The sequence below is a fragment of the Lynx rufus genome, unplaced genomic scaffold, assembly GCF_022079265.1.
Source record: "Lynx rufus isolate CCGP_SWC_20201006 ecotype Redwood Valley unplaced genomic scaffold, mLynRuf1.p SCAF_4, whole genome shotgun sequence".
In the NCBI taxonomy this organism is placed as follows: Eukaryota; Metazoa; Chordata; class Mammalia; order Carnivora; family Felidae; genus Lynx; species Lynx rufus.
The window spans coordinates 23934609-23956768 of record NW_025814856.1 but is presented as its reverse complement, the minus strand read 5'-3'; the positions used below and the strand labels follow the sequence as shown (position 1 = coordinate 23956768).

Below are 22160 nucleotides of genomic sequence, written 5' to 3'. Positions count from 1 at the left end.
ACTGCTTAGCTGTGCCTGAGACCAGCTGCTGCTGAGATAGGAGACCTACACAATACACTGATGTAGGTGCCACAGCAGGGCTATCCTCAATGTCCATGGAAACAAGAAGAAGTGGTATTTCCCTCAGCAGAATCTTGAGAATGTTTCACAGTGGATGTGACATTTGAGTTCTGATATTTCAGGATTCTCTGATTCAAAACATGTTTCCACAATTGTTCTAACTTCCTGCAAGTAAAGAAGGCTATGACTGCTGCGTTGGGGCTGACTGCCCTTAGGTATTGGTTTTTGCTGATGGGTGGCAGGGATGGGCCATTTACTGAATATTTATTGCTTATTTTCTATATATACAACATTGTTTGAGACATCTTTTGTGTCAGCTTTCAATTGCAGCATAATAAATCAGCTCAAAACTTGGTGACTTAATGCAACTCTTCTTATTTGCTTGTGATTCTGAAGGTCATTAGTTTTGTCTGGCCTTGGCTGGGTTCAGCTGGGTTGTTCTTCTGCTGATCTCTTCTAGGGTTATTCATGAGGCTGCAGTCATCTGTTGATTTGATAGAGGCTGTTTGGTGACATGGTAGGCAACCACAGAGTGGTTGGTGTTGGGTTTTTGCTGGGTCTTTGTTCTTATGGTGTGTTATCCTCAAATAGGGTAGCTTGAGCTTCTTCATATCAAGAGGGCTAAAGTGTATCTCCAAGTATGGTTTCCTCTATCCTTTTGGGTGGTTCTTTCCCTGGCCTTAGGCAGTTTCTTCACACACGTGAAGATAATAGCTGAGTACTTAATGGGGACCCTCTGAAGCTCTCTGCCCATGAACTCTAGTTGACTTTCTCCTTTCAGACGACCAGCTTCATCTCCTCAAATCAGGCAGACCATACATCTTTGCCTGGGATTCTCTCTGTGTTGCAGCCTGGACACTATTGCCAGGTAGTAGGCTGTGCAGTTTAGTGCTCACCATATTTAATTTTCATCTCTCAGGATCACTGTCCTTGAAACCATTGTTTCATACATATTGTCCAATTTGTTAGCTGTTTCAGGAAAGGAGGTTATTATGTCTCTGTAACTCCATCTTGGCTGGAAGTAGAAGTCTCAAGATGATAAAAGTAGAAGTGGCAAGGTGTCTTGAGGCCTACCTGGGCTTGGAACTCACAGATATCACCTCTGAATTCTAGTAGTCAAAACAAACCCAACACTAGCCCAGACTTAAAGGTTGGAGATACAAACTGGACTTCTTGATAGGAGTAGTGGCAAAGTCACGTTGCAAAGGGGCATGTGGAAAGGGATTGGAGGAGTGATTGAAGCCCTGTTTGTTTATAAACATTCTATCCTGTTGTGTGGGTAGGTAGGTAATTATAAGATGATAGCTATCGTTTGTCAAGCGGCTGCTGTGAACCAAGCCCTGTATGAATCACTTTATACACAGTGCATCTAAACCAAATAACATTGTGAAGTGTTACGAATGTTGTATAACATTGTTCACATGTGGAACAGATTTAACGTTGTGAATCTCATTTTGTAGATGAGGAAACTGCCACTCCTCGAGGGGGTTAATTGACTTGCGTGAGGTTATACCTGGGATCAGGTGACTTTGATACTTGTATGATTTCATGCCTGTGCTCTAAGTCCATCTTTTTACTTTAAACTTTTCTATACCCTTATTTTAGGTATATTTCTTAAGTGTAGATACAGCAGCTTTAAAAAGAATACAAACAGATGATTTCTGTCCTTTTAGGTGGTAAGTTTATTTCATTTAAATTTATTGTAATTACTGATATGTTTGGATTAATTTCTACTGTTTTTTTTTGGGGGGGGTTCCTACTTACCCTGCCTTTTCTAGGCTTTTTTCCTCTTTTTTGATTGTTTGTATTTTCTTTATTCTCCTTTCCTGTAGATTTGAAAGTTTAACTGTATTCTTTATTCTTTTAGCTGTTCCTCTTAAAATTTTAACATATCCACTTGAATTTGTCTAAAGATAACTGATTTTATCTTCTGTTTTCTAAAAAAAAAAACCAAAACACTAACCATTTGCTTCTCATCTTATGTGTTTTTATTTTTATATCCTTCTGGGGGTATGGTAGTTTTATACTTTCCTCTTTCCTTTGAAATTAGGCATGACCATGTGACTGGCATTGGCCTGTGAAATGTGAGAAACAGGAAGCTTAAAGAGCCAGTGTGTAGTTCATTATGTGACTTGTGTGCGGCAATTGTTGAAGAAGGTTTTGAGGTTAGATCCTTTAGGGGTCTTTAGCCCTAAAGGGCTACCCCTTTAGCTGGGTAGAGTCCCCAGCTAGCTCCTGCAAGATATTTAGCATGAGTTGAAGTAAATATTTATTGTTTTCAGCCATAGAGATTTTGGTATTGTTACTGTAGCATAAGGCAATCACCTGACTGATAAACTCCTGATTCTCCAAGTTGTCTTATTATTATTGTCTTATATAGTAAATGCTTATTTAGAATTAAAACACTTACCATATTTACTTACCTTTCCTTCATTCTTACCATCTTCCTTCTATATTCATTTTTCTTTTTTTCTTGAAGTACATATTCTAGAAATATCTTTAAGGTTATTTATAGCGTGCTGGTTACCAATATGTTGTTAAGTGACTCAAGATTCCTGAAAATTTGGCTCTTATGAGCCAGTATAAACACACTGTTATTTCAGGTGGCTTATGTTAGTGGTAAACTCTGTTATTGTCTGGAGATAATCTTTATTTCATCCTCATTTTTGAATGGCAGATTAACTGGGAGTAAAATTCTAAGGTTGAGAGTTATTTTCTTTTAGCATTTTCAAGCTATTGTTGAAATAATATTGTTGCTCCCTTGGGAAGTCCATTGTCATTGTACATTGTTCTTTTGTAGTTAATCTGTTCCTTCTCTCTGGATGCTTTTAAAATCTTCTCTTTGTGTTTAGCATTTTGTAGTTTTACTTTGCTGTGCTTAAGGCATGAGTTTAATTATACTTATCCATTTTGCCCCCCTTAATCTTTAATGAGTTTTAGAAATATTTTAGGCGTTCTCTTTTTGAATATCATTTGACTTCTGGCATTCTGTGTGGTCTGGGTCTAGAGACTGTTCCTTGAGAGCACTTTTGTGTTTGTTTTTGCCAAGTATCACCTTGGGATCATTTTCATATGTAATTTTATTTCTCTACTTGGATGTTCTCAGATCTTTAGGCAATGTAGAATGAATCCCAAATTTACATGAAAGTAGACCCTTGGAGAAACTAGTTGTATTTTATCCTGAGCCCAGAGTTCAGGTTTTGTGTCCACCATTTCACTGATCTGGTTTTATGGAAAGGTCTCAGCTGTAACTTGCTTAGAGCCTATTCTGACCCACTTCCAAGGCTGTTAACCCAAGCTACCTCCCTTTACCCCTTTCTAGTCTCTTGATAGCCAAACCCTCAGCTCTTCTCACTTATCTGATTTTTAGTTTTCCTCTTTGTTTTTGGCCCTTGAGTATCTCTCTTACTTTCATGCATGCTCGTCTATGCATACAAAGTGATATTGTTGTATTTTCTCTTGATTGTATATTTTCTCTAGCTTTTCCAGGTGTTTGTAGTTATCTGCTCTGTCATATTGCTAGAAGCCGAGTAAAGGTTACACTCTGGGCCCTCACCATCCAATTTCCCTTGGATTATTCCAATACCTTTCTCATTGTTTTAATTGCCCATCATTTCATGCTACCTACCTTTCAGTTCTGAAATACTTTCTCCCTATTTTTCTTCTAAACTTGAGTATGTGTACTCTTTTTAAAGTAAAAATTAAAAATAATTCTTGTAGGGGTGCCTGGGTGGCTCAGTCTGTTGAGTGTCTGACTTCAGCTCAGGTCATGATATTACGGTTTGTGAGTTTGAGCTCCACGTCAGGCCCTGTGCTGACAGCGCAGAGCCTGGAGTCTGCTTCTGATTCTGTGTCTCCTTCTCTCTCTGCCCCTCCCCTGCTTGTGCTCTGTCTCTCTCTGTCTCTCAAAAATAAATAAATGTAAAAAAATAAAAAAAATTAAAAGTAATTCTTATAGACCTTTAAGAATATTTGTGACAAGTATGGGGAAACAAAATCTTATTCTCTGAAAAAATCTTCCAAATATCTTACTCCTTCGGGTCTTTGCTGAAATGTCATTTTAATGAGGAAGGATGACTGACTATTGATCTACCCTGTATAAAATTAACACCTTCTTACCATGTTTATATTTTATTAATCTGTGTAGCACTGTTTCTTGATATGCTATACTTTTGTTTATGGATTATCTCTCCTTACGAGATTCTAAGTTCCACGAGGTCATGTACTCTCTCTCTTTGCTCATTGTTATATCCCCAATGCTTAGGATTGTGCCTGGCATATAGTAGATATTCAACAGATATTTTTGAGTGAATGAATAAATGAATGAATGAAATATAAATTATTAGTGCAAAGAAAAGTTGTATCTTAATTTCCAGGTAATGTTATTTTTAAATTATCATTAAAATTAAACAAATTTCAAATTTTATAAAACACAAAGACCTCTCAGAATATATTCATAAGCCCAGTTTACAATATGCAGTACAAAGCACTCCATTTACATCACTCTCTGCTTTATGATGTCTGCATTCTTCATATGGCATTTGGGTCCTTTACTGATGAGCATTACCACCTTTGTACTGCCTCCTGCCACTCTTGATCTTATATTTGGCTCTCAAGCTCCATATTCTTTTCCTTGATTTTTTTCATGCTTTGACACCTTTAACCAAGCCCTTTATCCTGCCTGGAATACCTTCCCTTTTTTGCCTTTAGGAAATTCTTCTGTATTCTAAGTCCCACTCAAAGTTCACATCCTCTGTGGAGTTGTTGCCTGTGCACAGACCAGATTGATGCCTTCCTCTTCTGCACTGCCCTTAGCACATTGTACACCCTTCCTTATGCTCACATTCCTTTCTGTTGTGATTATTGATCTTCCCATTTGTCACTTTTTCTCTTTTTATTATTATTTTTTAAATGTTTATTTATTTTTGAGAGAGAGAGACAGAGTATGAACAGGGGAGGTACAGAGAGAGGGAGACACAGAATCTGAAGCAGGCTCCAGGCTTTGAGCTGTCAGCACAGAGCCTGACGCAGGGCTCAAATTCACGAACCGTGAGATCATGACCTGAGCAAAGTCTGATGCTTAACCAACTGAGCCACCCAGACACCCCTGTCACTTTTTCTTGACTAAGAGTGTCTCAGGACCAAGGACTATGTCTCATGCTTTCTCTGTCCTTTTATCCTCAATGGCTTATCATACATAGTGCTTAGCACATACAATGAGGTGAGCGAATATTGCCTGGGAGTGGTTGTAGCAAAAATGAATGACCAACTTATACTTTCAGACTCTCTGGCCTCAAATGAAAGAAGAATTCTTTGTAACATAATGGTTGTCTGATAGGGGGTTGGTGGGAGATTGTGTCATATCCTTAAAAAATCTTTCAAAAAAAGGAAAAAGCCTTCTTTCTGAGGAAGTGAATATGTGTTATCTGGCCTAGAGTTTATTGAATATGTTGCTAAATAACCTTTAAAGATATTTGCCAGCCTAATGGTGTTTTTCACTATTAACACTAATTATAACATTAAGAGAAGTTGTTTATTGATTCCATAGACTATAATAAGCTATGTGTCTGTTTATAAATATATTTTTATATATTCCTATATGTAAACTTACTCATAACTACATTTGTATCATTCTCATTTTACAGTGGAAGAAATTGAGGGAAAATAATTTGCCAGGGATTAAACAGTATAGGCAAGCAGTGGTAGAACCAGTTCTTGCTTGATACAGGACTCAGCTCTTAACTAGTCTCCCATACTGGATTTCAGCAACTCCTATAATGACAGAGTTTTCTTTTCCCCTTTAAAAGGTGATTGGAAAGGTTATTTAAAGGATTAATAAATGAGGGAGGAGGCTCTTTACAGACTGTAAACTGTAAGCTCATCATAAGTTTATTTTTTCCTCCTTTATAAAACCATGAAGGCTGTAATTCTTTCCACTCTATTTCCCTTTGGGTTTTTAAACCAAAGAAAGAAAACCTTCAAAGATACAGCAAAAGACTCCACCCATTTCATGGCCCCTCCCTCCATTGGTTTTGTAGGGTCCACAGTTAAGGAGGCAAATGATGGTGAGAGGAACAATCATGTTTTAAATGGTGTTACAGATGCATGGACTCAAGAGGGCCATTGGCCTCCCTGTAGCTTGCTGATGGCCCTGGTATGTTGAAATTTATGTAAACCAGGACTAATAGTTCATCTTATTGGGAAAAATGGCAGTAGGACCTAGAGTTACTAAGGTATTACATTAAGACTTGCTTCAATTTAAATTCTTCTTCCATTCAATAATGCTTTTGTTCTGGGCACCGGCAGTGTCTGCGCTGTTAGATACTTTCTTTATATCCCTGTTGGACTTGATAGGTTAGCTCTGTTCCAGACTCAAATTTGAAAGCCATTTTTTTTTTATCCCTTCCTGACTTTAAAAGTCTCAAATGAATTATAAAACAAAATAAATATCCAGGGATGAAAAGGGCACTTTGCAGTCCTTGTTTAAGAATACTTTTTACTGTTCTTTTGGAGAAAACTGTACTCTCTTTCACTGGTTTAAAGATTTGAGAAGGAATCTTAAAGCATATGAAATGTATCTATACGTTTATGAATGCATATGTGGGTTTCTGAGTCTTTGCTAAGGAAAACTCTTAATAATATGTAAAAAAATTATCCAGATAAAATAAAAATAACCTCAAATTGATATTATTCAGGATTGGTATCAAGGGATCTTATTTCTCAGCCATATAACATATTCTTCCTGTGATGGTATCTGCAAAAGAACTGTTCCTTCTGTCTGGTTTTTGCTTTGGCTTCCTCAATGATAGCATGGATCTCCTGTGACTTATCGTTATCTTTTCCAGGTTCCTGAGTGGCCCCCTTCATTCTTGACATTTATCTCATATACTTTTTGGGGAAAAATTCCTCTCAAACCTTTTCAAAGTCTTTAAGCTCTCAGGTGGAAGAATGCTATATCTTTCAAAATTCCCTAAAGGTATTCTTTAAGAAGTCCTTTCAGAGAGAAAAGTTACTTCATCCTTCTTGGAATTAATCATTTGTTCCAACTCTTGAAGTCTTGGAGCTGCTGGGTATGGACTGTGGTTATAGCAGCTGTACCATCGGTGGTGTGTGGTGGAAGAGATGCCTCTGGGCCAAAGATGTTTGACTCTAGTGTAGAAATCTGGCTTGTGGCAGCTGTTGCACATACCCTGACACTAATTATGTGGTAACTGGATCCTTTTGCAGTTCAGTGACCAAATAAAACTGGTGCGTGGGGCTAGAAGACAAAGACTGGGACACAGCAGTGTGCTGAGAGTTTGGGGTCTGGGCTTTATAACTAGCAGTGCTGCCATCTCTGCTGTGGCTTTTGGTGACAAGAGGTCCCCCTCTTTGGGCCTCAGGTTATCCTACTTTAAAAAGAAGCAAAGATGATTATCTTTCTGATCCCTTTCATCACCAATGGTCAGTGATTCTGTTGTTCAGTATTTGCTGTGTCTTTAAAATGCATATACCAGCTTGTAGAAAATCTAGGGTGGTTCTTTCAAAGTATTTTATTTGCTATTAAAAGGTTAGCATCCAGCGTGGCCAAGCCAGAAAGTTCTTCTGGATTAAAGGATTTATTTGTATATGATATAGGCAAACATAAGTTCACATTTTTTCCCCTACTCTACTTTCATTTCTTTCCATTGCGTTTTGGGAGGGTTTGCAATCTGGGTTTGTATATTCATAACAGAGGCTTTTAAAGATGATGGCTTCCTGTGGGCTGAAGTGGGACTTGCTAAGTATCTGATATGCATTATCTGTTTAACCTTATCATGGTTTTGTGAGATGTTTGTATTTTTAGCAGCTTTTAAAAGAGCTGGAAACTGAGACCTAGAAAACAGAAGTAACCTGTTAATGTCATACAGCCCACTAGAGGCTGTGGAACCCTGTAGCTAGTGTGTGGTCAGATCCATCCCATAGCTACTGAGTGATCATGTTGGAGATCAACCCAAGGCCTCAGACATCAAAGAGAGAGTTTTCAATTGGAGGTATTATTCTCAATCAAATATTTAGGACTTTCACTGTCAACTCAATTTTTTTTTAATGTTTATTTTTTTGAGAGAGAGAGAGAGAGTGAGACAGAGCATATGAGCAGGGGAGGGGCAGAGAGAGAGGGAGACACAGAATCTGAACCAGGCTCCAGGCCCTGAGCTGTCAGCACAGCTGTGATTCTAGTGCATTGATAAAATGGGGAAACAAGAGAATTTGAGTGATTAAGCTACTTAGGAACCAGTATATTCACATCTTTTCTATTCTGTGCAAGTTCCCTATATTGGTCAAGTTATAATGTGAAAAAGAAGATTCATCTAAGACTCCTCATGGTATTCCCAGTCACTTAAAATTCCACCAGGAGCACAGACATGCATGCAGAAATGCTATTTAAAACTAAAAATGAATACAACAGTTGATTGTAAAGCTTGGTACTGTCATTTCAGATGACTCTTTAAAGCTTCCCTTAGATTCTTTTAAATAATGGTAACAACAAATGCAGTACAGAATTAAAATTCAGATATTATGTCTCTCTTAAAAATAAGCAGTATATATAGCAATATATATTATTTATAATATAATGATATATTTTATATATATAATAAAATATGTTACACATGTAATATTTATTTATATTTAACCTGGCAAGATTTCTTTTTAGACTTGGAGAGGACACTTATGTCTGTCAAATAGCACATAGTTCAGTAATGGTTGAATGAGTGAATGAATGCCCAATTTGTCTGCTCTATCTAGTAGTATCTGATACTAAGGGGCACTACTCATAGTTTATTTAGGTTTAATGAATCACACAAACTAAGTTTTCAGTATACTTCTTAGGGCTGGACTATACCACAGTACTCTTTTCATGATGTTTTCCTTCCCCACCTTTTTATTACCAAACGATCGTTACTTAAAGCAGTAGTAAGGGTGAAACTTTTCTGTTTTGAAGTCTGGAGACGTACTTCTCAAACCTTTATGTGCCTTCAGATTACCTGGCAGTCTTAAAGGCATGTAAAGGCAGTCTTAAAGGCAGTCTACCTGGCATGTAAGAATGCAGATTCTGATATTGCAGGTCTGAGGTGGGACATGAAGTTCCACCTTTCTTACAGGATGCTGCTCTGCTGTTCCTAGGACCACATTCTGAGTCGTGTGGAGGTCAGTTATCCCCCTTACCAGCAGTGGCACAAGGAGTGAGAGAAGCAGGAGGGTAAAGTACTTAGGAAAATTCTCTCCTCATGAAAACTTTGATAGCAAGGACTACAGTTTGGCTGAGGGACCCATGTGGCTCAGAGTAGGGAAGTTCAGTGCATGCCACACAGCTATTTGAATGACAATAACTTAGATAAAACCTCTTACTTGTTTTAAAATATTTAGATGGTTAGCAATTTTGTTAAATAAACATGTCGCGGGGTGAAGAGGAGGTGACAGGGGAGGGAATTGCAATAAATATTTTAAAATGTCATTTACACTAAAGATTTGCTAAGCAATTAAAATCAAAGAGCTGTCCTCTAACTGCATGTGGCTATTAATAATAGAAAACCTCCAATTTTTTTAATTGAAAACATTTTTTTAAATGTTTATTTTTGAGAGAGAGAGACAGAACATGAGTGGGGGAGGGGCAGAGAGTGAAGGAGACACAGAATCTGAACTGTCAGCACAGAGCCTGACACAGAGCTTGAACCCACGAACCAAGAGATCATGACCTGAGCCAAAGTCCCATGCTCAGCCGACTGAGCCACCCAGGCTCCTAGAAAAGCTCCAGTTTTAACCATTGTTTCCACGAGTATATGATTTGGGTTGCTTCTCTAAACGCATTTAAAAAGTATCAATGTTTCTTAAACTTGGGTTTTTTTTGTTTTTATTTATTCATTCATACATACACACACACACACCTGTAACAGGTTGAGCGGTGTCAACATCAGGAGATGCTACTCTCTTTTAGTTGCTTATGTATTACGGGGGACTAGTAGGGGAAAAAAACCCTGACTTTCAAAACAGGCATGTTCATGTTGCTATTCCTGAGAGCCCCTTATAGAGTTATTTATAGACCAGTTAATGGGAAATCAATTTTAGCCATCTTTAAGTTGGTCTTAAAACAACTGTTTCCTGTTTCCCTTATTTAAAAAATGCCAAAGTGCTTAGCATTTTGTTTCCCACTGTTGCATTTATTCGATGATCAAAAATGCATGTTCATTATGCTTATGTCTTTTCCCTGCTCAAATGGGAGGAGGAAGGAGAGAAATTTTAATTCCAGGCCTCTAGCCACCACCACTGTGTCAACCAGTAACAGTGAACATTTACTGGGTCCATTATGTGCCAGGCCCGGTGCTTTATGCTTTATGGGAACCTGTTCACTTATGTGATGAACATCTCATGTGGTCTTTGTGTGAACCTTGTACCTTAGTTACAATTATTGTTTCTTTTTTATGGATGAATAATTCAATGCTCAAAGTACTTAAGTGATTTGTCCAAGGCAGCATAGGTTATAATAGGTAGATCCAGGATTCAAAACCCAGTTCATCATCACTGTTCTTGGAATCCTAGACAAGTTTAGTGATTTTCCCCACATGATATAATTTGTTAGCAGCAAAGCCAGAATTAGAACTTAAGTCCTTAACTCTCAGCTCAGCACAATATTCCAGTACTATGCCATCTTACAGTATTGGTCTGTAATGAGAACCAGAACTCCTTGCTTACAAAAGCAGCTGCCAAGAGGGCTTTTCCATGTATATTGTTCTTAGTGTTATGAATCTTGGCAAAATGTCACATGTTATCAACCAAAGTGGGTTCTGCAGTTATCAGTGACAGTGTATCTGTGTGAGGATCCCAGGATCATGGTGCTTTGGTGCTTTTAAAAATCACCTATCAATATTCTTTATTAGTTATGTGTGCTTGTTCTTCCCTAAAAGAGAAAGCCTAGGACCATATGTCTAAATATTAATTTTTTTAATCCTTTCTCAGCAGAGCAGCTCTTCCATAGCACACTGGGGCCACATGTTTTTAGCCAGCATCTGCTGTTTGTCTTTTCACATACATGACGTGGTCCGTGGAAGGGTTGGAGCCACGAGGAGGGCTGTATATCCTGCACATGGGATTATGGAAAAGGGGATCAGACAACCTGCCCTTAAAATTTGATTAGAGACAAACTCAAAAATGATAAATAGGAAAATAAAGTCACAGGAGAAGCAGAGCAGGCCAAGTTGTCTGCAAAGAGATTCTGTTTTCTTTGAAAGTTATGTTAAGCCCTTGCTTGAGAAGGAGTATGGATTTATTAAAAAAAAGTTCAAGACTTTTGGGTATAGGCCAATTCATATTTTTATATAGCTCAGAGACGGTTTTCATAGCAATGAAACCCTAAACTGCTTTATAGCACAAAACTTTATCATTTTGTTTTGTTTTGTTTTTTCCCCATAGTGTGGAAAAGAGCTTAAGGTCACGAATTTTTTCAAATTTGCCAGGAACTCATATTTTCCATGTTTGGGGATAAGACAGAGTAGATTCTAAACATCTGGCTAGTCCTTATTTAAATAATTGTGTGTTCCATGCACATCATACATATATAATTATATTTTCATTCTATTTACCTTTTTGTATTTTAGACATGCTGAAATATGGATTAAATTCTGACTCCAGTAGCTATTGGAAGTTATTCTCCTGAATGTTGGCTAAGGCAAAGTATCTTTCCCCCCCTTTTCCATATAAACTCAAGTACGGCTTAGTTTCTTATATTTTTATTGTTCACTTTTTCCCCCCAAGATTAGGTGACTTATAAGAGCTTATAAGAGTTGTGCAAAATGAAGTTCTCTATATTTTTTATAGCAGGGCAGCTTTAGAATTGGCTGGAGGAAACCTCAGTTTTAGACACTGGCCCATATCTGCTAACAATGTGATTGCAGTCAAATCCCTTAAGCCAGTCCAATTTATCCTCTTGTGAAGTGGACATAGTGCTGGCAGCATCAGAGCAGTCTTGTCAGATGAGTGAGTTGGTGGACGTGAGGCATTTTGAGTTTTGGAGGAGAGAACAGGACAGAGTAATCTGAGGTCGAGGATACCCTCTCCCTCCCTACTGGCCCCACACTCTCCCACCCCTAGTCTAAGTACAGTAAAGCAAAGAGGAATGGAAACCTATTCTCTCTCACAGTGTTCCGCTGTGCCGACCATCTGGTGAGACAATTTCCCTTCTGCTCCTCTCATCTTTCTGCCCATATTTCATTATTTATTGAATACCTATTATGTGCTAGATTTGGGAGTATAATACAAATTTGGCCCAGAACCTGCCCCTGAAAAGCTCACTTTCTTTCTCTTAATCTTTCTCTTTCTTAGAGATTTTCCTTACTTTCTTGTAAGCACAGCAATGCTTTAAAAGATATATTTGGTTTTATTTAGCTGTTGTGTAGTGGGAGGGCTTATCAGAAAACATAGCCTGGTGTAATGCCAGAAACAGAAGTTGTTATGACCTCTTTTATTGTCTGAGACTTGGAATCAATTGAACAGGCTAATCTTATTACACTCGCAGTCTGTTTACCTATGTTTAAAGGACAGACAAATGATTTTAAACTTTTTTTTTTCCCTTTTGTGGACTGGAAATGGGGCTAGTCTTTACTATCCAGGGAAGATTTCTTTTTTCTTTTTTTTTTTAATGTCTATTTTTTTATTTTTGAGAGGTGGGGGGAGAGAGAGAGAGAGAGAGAGAGAGGGAGGGAGAACATGAGCCAGGGAGGGGCAGAGAGAGCGACGGAGACAGAGGATCCAAAGTGGGCTCTGTGCTGACAGCAGAGAACCTGATGTGGGGCTGTAACTCATGAACCGTGAGACCATGACCTGAGCTGAAATGGGGCGCTCAACCGACTGAGCCACCCAGGCACCTCCAGGGCAGATTTCAAAGTATGCAATTAAGTTTGGGGGGGAGGGGAGGGAAGGTTAAAAAAAACTGGGTTGAAGGTATCAGGATATCAGGATAAACATAATGCATTCTATTTGCACTCTTAGCCGAGTGACTGTAAAGAGTAGCCTGGATGTCATTGTGATACCTGCTTTGCTTCTCTTAGTGGTGTCCTCACTGGCAGGCTATGGAGAAGGGAGTTTGCCTTTTGAGCTTTGATACTTTGAAAACAACTGGAGAATGATCCCAGAATTAGGGTAGGGAGTAAACAGCTTTTTGAATGCCCATCTAGTCACAGACTCATTTTTGTTCTTAAAGGGAATTAGCGGTTTTGTCACCTGTTCCACTTGTGCCATAAGTTCTCAGTTGACAGCAGTTTGACTAGGACCCAGGCATGAGGTCAGATCACCTGGTGATGTTTCGTCCTAATGAAGGTGGACATTGGAAGGGCTTCCCTCTCCAGATATGCAGTGGAATGGAAGCCACAGAAGAGTGGTTGAGGCTGTGGGAAGTTGAAAGCACAAAGATAACTGGCAGATTTCAAAGAGAAGGCCCTAGAATACAACCTTACAGGTTGCTGGTTTGTAGGTAGGTACCTGATAAAGGTATCAAGCTGAAATGAATGCTCTTGATTATTGATCCAGTAGGGTTTGGGCAATTGCCTTAAAAGAAATGTGCTTTCATGGTTGAGAAGGGGGAGGTGATTCAGTCTGAAGGAATTGAATAATCTGGAAGGGCAGAATTAAAAACTGTGCTTTGTTTTTCTTACCTTTTGGCCCTTAGAGAAGGTGCCTTTGGCTTTGCCAGAGATTTCGCTTGTACTGTGTCTGATCTTCTAGAGCTAGTTTTTCTAGAGCTTGTCCTCTAATAGCTGATTTTAATTAGCTCACAGTCCAATTCTAAAGACTTAGAAAGGAGGCCTCAGTAAATTGTCCTTGGATGTCCCATGCTATTTAACTATTGGATGGGGCCCAGGGAGTAAGTGAAATGATTTAGGTTATCTCTCATCCGCCCTGTTCAAGACATGACTACTGTTTCCTAAGCTGTTAGAGAGCCACCCCCTTTTGTTCTGCTCTTAGCATTACTAGAATACATACCATGATGGAGTTCAGGATTCCAGAAACCAAGCTTCCATGCTCCCAGAAACAGATTCTGGCTTTGGCAATGTGATTGTTCTTTTGGGCCTGCCCTTTAACCTGCATGATATGATTTTTTCGTTTGTAAAATGAGGTTAACAGGCTAATCTTTAAGGTCTCTTTGAGCTATAAGGGTTCTGATTCCTTGTCATCAGTGTGTCAAGTAGATTGTGTCTTTCAGAATATGGGTTTTTGTTGCTGGTGTGAGGGCAGCATATCCTAGCCTATCCTGACTGATGTGATTACTCTGTACTTGGTACTTTCTACAGCTTTATGTGTATTAACTCTTAATTTTCACAATAACCCTATGTATTAGGAATTATTACTCTTCCCCCCTTTTAAAAATGTTTATTTATTTATATTAGAGAGAGAGAGAGAGAAAGAGAGAGGTAGAGAGAGAGGGAGAGAGAGAATTTCAAGCAGGCTCTGTGCTATCAGCACAGAGCCCAACATGGGGCTTGATCCCACAAACCATGAGATCACGACCTGAACTGAGATCAAAAGTTGGATGCTTAACCGACTGAACCACCCAGGCACCCATTACTCTCCCCCTTTTACAAATGAGGAAACTGAGACACAGGATATTCTTTTCAGTGGATTATTAAAAGTGCTGTCTTTGTATTTTAAAATACAAATTGCCTATGTTAAATATCTAGCTAGAAATGACTATCTGGCAAATGAATTTTGAAACTTGATTGATTTGAATTTCTTAAAAGTAGAACAGTGAGGGAGGATAGAGAGAGACAGAGAGAGAAGTTGCTTCAGTTCCCCTTCCCATTCTCCAGTATATGATGCAGAAAGATGATCAAGACTCTGTAAGGTACATGCCTTTGTTCAAGAATTCCTTTTTAGGAACAAGGAGAATTCTGCTTAATTTTAAATATTTTAAAAGAGAATGACGGGGTGCCTGGGTGGCTCAGTCAGTTAAGTGTCCCACTTTGGCTCAGGTCATGATATCACAGTTGGTGGGTTTGAGCCCCATGTCAGGCTCTGTACTGACAGTTGGGAGCCTGGAGCCTGCTTCAGCTTCTCTGTCTCCTTCTCTCTCTGCCCCTCCCCTGCTCACATTTTCTCTCTCTCTCTCTGAAAAATAAAATAAACATTAAAAAAATTTTTTTAAAGAGAAAGAAAATTAAATGACATGGATTTGAGAAAGTTTTGAACACTAAATTTGGTTGATTATCAGATTGTGTGATCATGCTGAAGTCATTTAATTAAGAAAGAGGCTACCTGGAAAAAAAATTTTCCTATTAATAAATATGCACCTGAAAGCATCTATCATGATAACCTCTGAATGAGGAACAGCCTGGTTACGATGGCTAACTTTAAATTTGAAGATTTGCTGTAAACTGTCATTAATTGCCTGCCTGTCTGCTCTCACAACTCTTGCCTCCACCCTACATTATTTTATTTATTTATTTATTTATTTATTTATTTATTTATTTATTTATTTATTTTTCCAACATCCTGAAGCATTTGTGCCAATTCAGAGGCTACATGGTATAGTGGTTTGAGTAAGGGAGTTGGTGTCAGATAGCTTTGATGAACATCACCTAGGAGGATGACCTGGAGCAAGTTACTTAACCACTTTGCATCTCCATTTTCTCATCCCTTTAATGGAGATCTAAAACAATGGCTACTTCACAGGGTGGTTGTGAGGGTTAAAAAAAGCTTAGAACTATGTGTGGCATGTGGTAATTGCTATCCAGATTTTTGCTATTACTATTCCTTAATAGGTCTGGTGTGTCTTTGCCTCTGGGCTTTTATACTTTCTCTTCTCTTTCCATATTTCTTCATGGGGCTGACTCTCAATTGTTCTTCAAGATCCAGCTCAGTGGTGGCTCTTTGTTTGGAGTATTTTCTCACATGTCTCTAGCCTGGGTTACATCCTCTCTGAATTTCTAGCCACCTGGCTATGACTTCTGTCATAACCTCATAACATAGTGGAGCTACTATGGGTTTACTTGTCTGCATGGACTATGAGCATGGACCATTTGTTTTCCCCCTCCCCTCCCTTCCATTTTCCCTTCCTCCATTCCTTCCTTCCTTCCTTCTTCCTTTCTTGAGTATAAGGGAGATACCAGGTAAATGTTTGTTGAATGGATAAATAAATCAATTTTCCCTCCATTTCTGTCTCCTTTTTTCCTCCCTCCCTCCCATTCTTCTCTTCTACTTTCTTACCTTCTTTTCTTCCTTTCTATCAAACTTCTTCCCTTCCTTTGCTCTCAAACTTGGCACTTGATGCATTACCTTAGTTATTCCTCACAGGAACTCTGTAAATTAAGCATTATGTTTATCCCCATATTGCAGGTGTGGAAACAAAGGATCAGGATGATGGGCAACTTGCCCATCCAAAGGGGTAGACCCCTTACAGAGTTGTCTTCCAATGTGGCTGTCTCCACTCAAAGCATTTTGGCAATTTTTCCTTGGAATTCCTTTCTGGCTAGTCTATGAACCACATAAGAAAACCAGTCTTAGTTTTGGTCACTCTCAGGAAAGATGATTTCCAGTCTCATCATCCCAATTCATCATGTTTGTTTCCAAAAACTTAGATCATCTCATAAATCTGTTTTGTGCTGGTCTCAGTCTATCAATAACTAGTACTGTGGTTGTATTGGCCTTGTGGTTCTTACTGTGATTGCAAGATGCCCTTGAGCAATAATCAGCAAGAAACTTTGAAGGCATATTACTTAAAAGACTTGGAAATTGAACAGCACCACTGGGGGCCTACAGTGAGCTCATGGGTAGAGAGTACATGGGCCTGAGGTTCTCCTTTTATTGGGGTCAAGGGAGGAGGGTACCTAGGGTTTTGTGGGCTCATTCTTTATTGGTGAATTTAAAACCTAAGAGGGGAGATTTAAAGTGTTGGAAGAGAAAAAACAAGTAGCTCAAACGTTCAGTTACTGAAATCAATCAAGATCTCTAAAACAAAGGAGCCTCAGTTGGAGGAGGCAGTATGGCTTTTTATCTAGTTGTGTGGTTGGCAATGCCTTTATTTGAGATAGCCATCATTGAAGTGGATGCCTCTTTGAAGTGGATGCCTTGGTAATCAAAGCTTAAGTCAGGTACTTTCATTGCAAAAGAGAAATAAAACAATTGTCAGGACTTATATAAGTATGTCCATTCTTGCTGCTTTTATTCAACATGTTATTAGTACTCCTAGCCCCAGTAATTAGGTAAGAAAAAAATTAAAAGGCATCCAAATTGGTAAGGAGGAAATAAAACCGTTTCACTATTTGCAGATGACATGGCATTATATATAGAAAACTCTAAAGACTCCACCAAAAAACAAAACAAAACAAAACTACTAGAACTAATAAATGAATTCAGTAAAGTTGCAGGATACAAAACTAGCATACAGAAATCAGTTGCTTTTCTATACACTAATAATAAACTATCAGAAAGAGAAATTCAGAGAACAATTCCATTTATAATTGTATCAAAAAGAATAAAATACTTACAAATAAGTTTAAGCAAGGGGGTGAAAGTTCTGTACTCTGAAAATTTAAGACATCGATGAAAGATATTTCAGGTGGCACCAGCAAATGGAAAGATATACCATGCTCATGGGTTGGAAGAATTAATATTGCTAAATTAATATTGTTAAAATGTCCATACTCAAAGCAATCTACAGATTCTGTGCAATCCCCATCACAATATTAATGTCATTTTTCACAGAGCTAGAACAAAGAATCCTAAAATTTGTGTGAAACCACAAAAGATCCCAAATAGTCAAAACAATCCTGATAAAGAACAAAGCTGGAGGTATGACACTCACTGATTTCAAGCTATACTGCAAAGCTATAGTAATCAAAACAATATGGTACTGACATGGAAACAGACACACAGATTAATGAAATAGAATAGAATCAAGAAATAAACCCATACATATATAGTCAACTAATCTATGACAAAGGAGGCAAGAATATAAAATGGGAAAAAGACAGACTGTTCAATAAATGGTATTGGGAAAACTGGACAGCTACATGCAAAAGAATGAAACTGGACCACTAAGACCATGTAAAAAATAAATTCAAAATGGATTAAAGACTTGAATGTAAGGCCTGAAATCATAAAATTCTTAGAAGAAAACATAGGCGATAAGTTCTTTGACATCAGTCTTAGCAGTATTTTTCTGGATATGTCTCCTCAGGCAAGGGCAGTAAAAGCTAAGATAAATGGGATTACATCACAGTAAAAAGCTTTTGCACAGCAAAGGAGAGACCATCAACAAAATGAAAAGGTGACCTACGGAATGGGAGAAGATACTTGCAAATCATATATCCAATAGGGGGTTAATATCAGTATATATAAATAACTTCTATAACTTAGTAGAAAAAACAATCTGATTAAAAAATAGGCAGAGGACATGAATAAACATTTTTCTAAAGAAGACATACAGATAATAAACAGGCACAGGAAAAGATGCTTAACATCACTAATCATCAGAGAAATGCAAATCAAAACCACATTGAAATATCACCTCACACCAATTAGACTGGCTATTACCAAAAAGACACAAAATAACAAGTGTTGTTGAGGATATCGAGAAAAGGGAACCCTTCTACTCTGTTGGTGGGAATGTAAATTGGTGCAACCACTATGGAAAATAGTATGGAGGCTCCTCAAAAAATTAAAGAGAACTATGAACTACCATATGATCCAGTAATTCCGCTTATGGGTATTTATCTGAAGAAAACAAAAACACCGATTAGAAGATATATATGCACTCCTATGTTTATGGCAGAATTATTTACAATAGCCAAGATATTGGAAGCAACCTAAGTGTCCATAATGGATGAATGGATAAGGTGTGTGTGTGTGTGTGTGTGTGTGTGTGTGTGTGTTTATATCTCACAATGAAATATTACTCAGCCATAAAAAAAGAATGAGATCTTGCCATTTGTGACAACATGGGTGGATCTAGAGGGTATTATGCTGAATGAAATAAGTCAGAGAAAGCCAAATATTTTATGATTTCACTTATATGTGGAATCTGAAAAACGAGACAAATGAACAAACAAAACAGAAACAGACTCTTAGATACAGGAAACAGATTCTTGGCTACCAGAGTGGATCAGTGTTGGTGGAAGCAGGTGAAGTAGGTGCAGAGGATTAAGAAGTACAAACTTCTAGTTATAAAATAAATGAGTCACAGGGATACAATGTACAGCATAGGGAATATAGTCAATAATATTGTAATAACTTTGTATGGTGACAGATGGTAACTAGACTTATGGGATCATTTTTGTAATGTACAAAAATATGAAATAACTATTACATACACCTGCAACTGATGGGATACTATATGTTAATTATACTTCATCAAAGAAAATATTTGCCATCATCAAGAATATTTAAATGACTTGACAGTTGCACTGTCTGTTCCCAAGAGGTTTGGCAGCAGTCACATTACTGGGCCGAAGGCTGTCAATACTCCCGTGGACTTTGTTTTGATGTGATTTTGGGATGGGGAGCTGGTGGAGGGAGGTTATATTACCTTATAATCTTACCTCATGTTTCTTTGTGGCAGATTTATTGAGATACAATTTACGTAGCATACAATTCCCACCTCTAACATGTAAAATTCATTGGTTTTTTAGTATATTCACAAAGTTGTACAATCAACACCACTATCTACTTCCAGAAAATTTTCATCACCCCCAAAAGAAATCCCATACCCTGTAGTAGTCACCCTCCATTCCCCCTACTCCAGCCACCTTGTCAGTCACCAATTTATTTTCTGTCTGCAGATTTGCTTATTCTGGATATTTCATATCAGTGGAATCCTACTACATGTGGTTTCTTGTGACTGGCTTCTTTCACATGGCATAGTGTTTTTAAGGTTTATCTATGCTATAGTGATACAATGTGTATCAGTACTTCATTGATTTGTATGGCTAAATAATACTCCATTGTGTGGATATACTGCATTTTATTTATTCATTCATCAGGTGAATGACATATAAATTGTTTCTACTTTTTGGCTACTATGGATATTTGTATATGAATCAACTGATGAATGGATAATGCAATGTGGTATGGTTCTATAATGGAATAATATTCAGCTGTAAAATGAATTAAGTATGGATACGTGCTACAACATGGATGAGCCTTGAAAGCATGCTACGTGAAAAAGCAACGTATTGCATACTTCCATGGATATGAATATCCAGACTAGGTAAATACATAGAGACAGAAAGTAAACTAGAGGTTTCCAGGGCCTGGGGATAGGAAGGAGGAAGGGAAATGACTGGCTTAAAAGTATAGGGTTTCTTTTTTTTTTATTTTCTCATCTGTCACCATGCAATGTTATTACAATACTGACTATTTTCTCTGCGCTGTACTTTCATCTCTGTGACTTATTTTATAATTAGAAGTTTGTACTTCTTAATCCCTTCACCTATTTCACCTATCACCCCTATACTCCTTCCCTTGTCAACCACCAGTTTGTTCTTTGTATTTATGAGACTGTTTCTGTTTGTTCATTGTTTTATTTTTTAGATTCCGTGTATAAGTGAAATCATATGGTTTTATTTTTCTCTGACTCATTTTACTTAGCATAATACCCTTTATGTCCATCCATGTTGTCACAAATTACAAGGTCTCATTCTTCTGTATGGTTGAGTGTGTATGTATACACACACACATATTTTCTTTATCTGTTTATCTATCGATGGACACTTAGGTTACTTCAATATTTGTCTATTATAAGTAATGCTGCAGTAAACATAAGGTTGCATATATCTTTTGAATTAGTATTTTCGTTTTCTTTGGGTAAATATTCAGTAGTGGAATCACTGGATCAGATGGCAGTTCTATTTTTGTTTTTAACTTTTTGATAAATCTCCGTACTGTTTTCCACAGTGGTTGCACCAATTTACATTCCCACCAATAGTGCTTAGGGTTCCCTTTTTTTTCCACGACCTTGCCAACACTTGTTATTTCTTTACTTTTTGATAATAACCACTCTGACTGATGTGAAGTGATATCTCATTGTGGTCTTAATTTGCATTTTCCTGATGATTAGTGATGTTGAGCATCTTTTCATGTGCCTGTTGACCATCTGTATGTCTTCTTTAGAAAAATGTTTATTCAGGTCCTCTGTCCACTTTTTCATTTTGTGCTCATTTTGTTTTCCCTCCCCTAACTTTGTATCTGGTCTACAGGTAGGAGTGTGTATTTGGTGATTGAATGAGGAACTGCTGTTTTGGAAGCATCCTGGTTTGTTCCTAGGACGAAAATGCCTTCAGGCTTATGGCTGCCTATTCTGACCAGTCTGGGGGTTGGCTCTATTGGGAAGGTGTTGCAGAATTTACCAACTGTTGTCAAGCAACTGTTTATTTTCTCATAACCAGTAACTATTTTGTTTCTCTGGTGTTTTCACTTTGATTTTGGTTAAAATAGTGACCTGGAATAATATGTGGGTACTTGTGGAATGTTTTGCTTTCTTCCCTGGTAATATACCAAAGACTTTGGGTTCCTAGGTCAGAGAGACTTAGGAAAACAAAAGGTGGAATTGACCTAACTTTTTCTTCTTCTTCTTTTTTTCTTTCTTTTGATCACATTTATCAAACAGCAGTGCTATAGATTTTGTGTAGATTATGGGTCTTTGCTGTGATTAGCAGTTGTTTTTCTTTTTTTCTTTTTTTTTTCTCCGTGAAGGTACTTTATGTTGATTCTTTCTGTTAAATATCCTTTGCTTGCACTGAACTTTTCTTTGTGTTGATTTTTTGCTTCATTTTTGTTTTCCATTTCCCATGCTGTTCAGTTGCTGGATGCCCGAAGAACCAAGGTTGGTCCACTGTTTGCAGCTTGTTTGTTTTGCTCTGCACAGCCTCACCTCCTTGTGTGTTTGTGTCTGTCCCTGTCTGCATTTGTTCCCTTTTGCTTGCAGATGCAGTAATCCTGTTTACTAAACCTGTTCACAGCTTTATTTGTAAAAAATAAAGTCCTTGTTTGTGTCTACTTGTAGTGGATGCTATTATTTTCATTTTTTAAATGGAAATGCATTTCTGATGGAAAATAATGGATAGTAGAATAAAGAACACCTTAGGAAACAGGGAATA

The 22160-nt window shown here is 37.8% G+C and overlaps 1 protein-coding gene across 1 annotated transcript in view; it reads left to right on the top strand.

Moving 5' to 3' along the window:
- ERC2 (ELKS/RAB6-interacting/CAST family member 2) overlaps positions 1–22160 on the top strand; it is a 723468-nt gene that overhangs the window by 114394 nt on the left and 586914 nt on the right. The gene's annotated exons all lie outside the window — the stretch shown is intronic.